Source organism: Lygodium microphyllum, chromosome 13, assembly GCF_053477565.2.
Source record: "Lygodium microphyllum isolate KBCC chromosome 13, Lygodium_microphyllum_v1.1.10, whole genome shotgun sequence".
In the NCBI taxonomy this organism is placed as follows: domain Eukaryota; kingdom Viridiplantae; phylum Streptophyta; class Polypodiopsida; order Schizaeales; family Lygodiaceae; genus Lygodium; species Lygodium microphyllum.
Genome location: NC_141147.1, coordinates 95,215,223 through 95,218,990, shown reverse-complemented (window position 1 = coordinate 95,218,990; position 3,768 = coordinate 95,215,223). Strand labels below are relative to the sequence as shown.

The 3,768-nt window shown below is 42.4% G+C and overlaps 1 non-coding gene across 1 annotated transcript; it reads left to right on the top strand.

The window, feature by feature from the left end:
- The first annotated feature begins 3,262 nt into the window (after window positions 1–3,262).
- Window positions 3,263–3,330, top strand: LOC148026925 (small nucleolar RNA SNORD36). The gene has a single exon (XR_015692994.1). It is a non-coding gene; the product is annotated as a small nucleolar RNA SNORD36 (small nucleolar RNA).
- Window positions 3,331–3,768: the final 438 nt, after the last annotated feature.

The window sequence follows — 3,768 nt, the reverse complement described above, 5'->3', positions numbered from 1 at the left end:
CCATCTGAATGGCGCCTTCTCATGCTCCTCCCCCTATCCAGTACGTTCCACTAGTTAGTAGGGATTACTCGTCCCTACTTACTTTTGAGCCCCTCACGAAGGCAGGACTTGCTGCTTTTGTGGCCACTCCCTTTCCATTACTTCCAGAGGATCCGTCCGTATGTGATGAGTTCCTGGCCTCTTACAGCAAGAAGACAGGAGTAGTCCAAGGCATGTCTATGACTTTGACATCTCGAGGCTTAGGGAAGGCTCTGTCTCTTCCCTTCAAAGGAGAACCTTTTATGACCACTCGTCAGCTCTTCTCTAATGAAGAGATTCTCAAGCTGTTGCAGAAGCAGACAAGGGAAGTCCTTGATGTTAAGAAAGTGATCAACTCTTCAGGAGTTTCGTTTTCTATGATTACTGATCCCGTATGGAAGACGATCTGTCAGTTCCTTCAGGACAGGTTCATGCCTGCCAAAACGCCATCCCATTATTTATCCAAAGAGCTTTTCACAGCTTCCAGGATGGTGCTAAAAGGAGTTGCCATTGATTGGAGCACATACCTCCTTACTAAAATGGATCAGCATTTTGTTAAAGTCACGAGGGGTAATGTTACCAATGTTACCTATGGATCCTATTTGTCTGCCTTCTTGACCTATTCGGGTTTACAGAAGACTGTGCCTCCACCTCCTCCATTAGATCCAGTACCTCCTCCTCCACCTTCAGAAGAGTCAGCACCTATTGACATTGAGGATGATGATTCTCCGCCTCCCCTGGTCATACAACGTAAACGCTTGAAGAGGGTAGCGGACAAAGCCCCTGCTGTACTTCCCTCAGTGCCTATCCCTGCTACTTCTGGCAGTGAACTCCCTGGGTATCTCACTTGCAATAACCTGTTCAGAGCTCATAGAGAAGGATCCTTGGAGATCTCAGTTCCCTCCCTGAACAGTCTCGTTTCAGGAGATGCCATTCCTTTCCTCTGCAAGGATATTCAAAGTTCCATTGAGTTGTCAGTGACAGCCTGTGTTCAACAGCTGTACGCATCTTTCTATGAGGAGCTCATGCAGTCCAAAGACCAATTGCATAAGGCAACATCTGAGTTAGCATCTGCTAAGGATACCCTAGCAGATCTATTTAAGCAAATGGAACAGCAAACCCAACTGGTTGCCACTCAAAGCGATGAGATTTCTTCATTGAAGACCCAGTTACTCGAGGCTCAGTCACAGGTTACTAGCCTTTCAGCAGAGAAGGAGAGGATGTCCAGTGAAGCGAAAGAATTCCAAGTTCTTTTAGATGACAAGCTTTCAGCTTTACAGATGGCTAATGACACAGTGGCCAACCAAGCCTCCCAACTCCAACAGTTGCAGGATCAGCTTGCAAAGTCCCGCTCTGTTCCTCCAAGCCCTCCTGTTCCATTAATTCCTTCTCTTTCACAGCAGGATTTGGCTGCCCTACAGAGACAGGCTACTTTGTGCCCTTTATTCCAAGACAAAGTGGAAAGATTGCAGTCCAAAATGGACTTGTTATGGTCTACCTTTGAACAGTTTCAGGACTATGTCCTACCAGACCATTCTTTCTTTGTCCACTACCACTTGCAGAAGCTGGTCTTCTATATGAAGCTTTCCACGATGGATTTACCTTTTCCAGAGGATGGCTAGAGTGGGGTTTGGTCTGCTGAGTTGTTGACAGAGGTAGTTAGAATGCTCTTTGAAGATTCTGTCACGCCAGACACCATGCTGATGTCATACATGTATCTCCGAGGAGATTTGTTAATTCCAGATGAGGTAGATATGGCATGGTATGTGGGGGATGTGGTCTTACAGGCTGTTCTATATGTCAATCATTTGGAGTTGCGCATAGCTGATATGTTTCAGAGTTATTCCTCCAAAGTAGCTGATTGTCCGGATAGTTCGTGGCATTCCATGATTGAGTCAGTGGTCCTCAATCAAAGACAAAATACAGCTCCTACCTTTGCCCAGAGTACTAACCAACTGAGGATGGATCTCTTAACCTATCTTTCCAAACATAATCCATTTGATGCTACTTTCTTTGATGCCTATCATAGACGATCTCTCTTAGGACCTTCTGTTCCTACCCTCCTTTATTACCAACAATTGGCTCACCGCTATGCTATATATCTTTCCCTTTGTCAAACTAATTCCACAGTAATTTTACCACTTCTTTTCCAACCTTCCAATTTCCCTCAAATTCCTATTTTCACTTACTGTTCCTTTATTGAGGATAGGGTATTTTCCCCTTCTCCACCCTGTCCTTCACCCCTCATCAATGTACCCTCCACATTTCCTATTTATCAGTTAACACCTTTCCTTAGTGATTCCTTACAAATTTCTGCCACTCCTTCTTTAACCTTTTCTTCCTTTTATGATTTTTCCTATCCTTCCCTACATCCACTTTCCCTTATTCCACTACCCTCTCCTAACACTTCCATATCTCAACCACCTCAGTTGGTTAGTGACTGTGACGGTTTTGATACTCAGATTTCCAGAAGAAGGGGATGGAGTTCGGATGATTGCCTTACAGGACCGCAGATTAATTGGCCAGTAATTCCAGGGGAATGGACAGTTTCAAGTCAAGCTTATCAAAACTATGTTCATTTTGCCCAACAATATTCACAGTCTGCAGATCCCTCAGTGAGATTAACTGCTCACTTTGCTTGGTATCTGGCGTATATGCATAGGCACTCTCATACTGATTCAAAGCCTATTCCAAAGTTGTGCATGAATGTCAATGTAAGCATTGATTCTCAGCAGTTGGAGATATTGTATTTTCATGCCCTCTGTTTGCCTAGCAGATACCTGGTCCTGTTGGAAAGGATGTGCTGTCTCCAATTTTTCCAAAATCCTCCTAAAAACTTTGTAGATGAATCCTTATCTATGGATCGATTCCGACAACATCAATCTTTTAAGAGGGTTCATCTTCATTGATACCTTTCCAATGTATGGTGAAAGCTTTTTAATGCAAAACTCTCTTTTTGAAGAAGTCATTCAGATGGTTGTGTTGTGTATTAGTGTTTGTGTTGTGAGTTCATTTATGTCAAACGAACGTGGTGGTTTCCTATTGGATTTCGTGTACGAGCTATGTTTTGGAGATTTGTCGAGATGGGGTCGTGGTTGGAGAGTTGAAGCTGATGCTGAAGAAGAAGAAGCAAACTCTTATATCCTTTACAAATTTGTTGTGATTTTTAGTTTGATAAGAGGTGTTAATTTCAAAAGAGTTTTCCTTTCTTTGTATTTTTATATCAGAAACAGGTTATAAGTTGGGGTCGTGGTGGATGGATTCTTTCTGAAAAGATATTGAAGATCAAAGTTGAGCTTTTCAATGAACTTGTATTACCTTTTTCCTGGGTCGCGAGGACGCTTCCTTATTAAGTGTGGGGATATGTTGAGTGTTGAAATGACTTGTTTTTTGGCTGATTTTTGTTGTTTTTGAGAGCTGAATGGTTGATTTTATGGGATGATTGGTTGATTTGGAAGTGGTTTGAGAGTGTTTTAGATGATAATGAGAGTGTTTTGGAAGATCATGATGTTTGTTGATGGTTCTGTGATGTTCTGATAGGTTCTGATAGGTTCTGATAGGTTCTGTATACCTTCTGTTTTGCTCTGTTTTGGTCTGTTTTGTTCTGATTGTCTTCTGTAAGGAGGGATGAAGTATTGATTAATGAAGAATGAGATATTGTGAAAGTTTATTGAATGGTTTGTGAGAGTTTGAAATGGGTTGAGAATGAGTGATGTGGTTTTGATGACCTTCTGTAACCTTCTGTAGGTC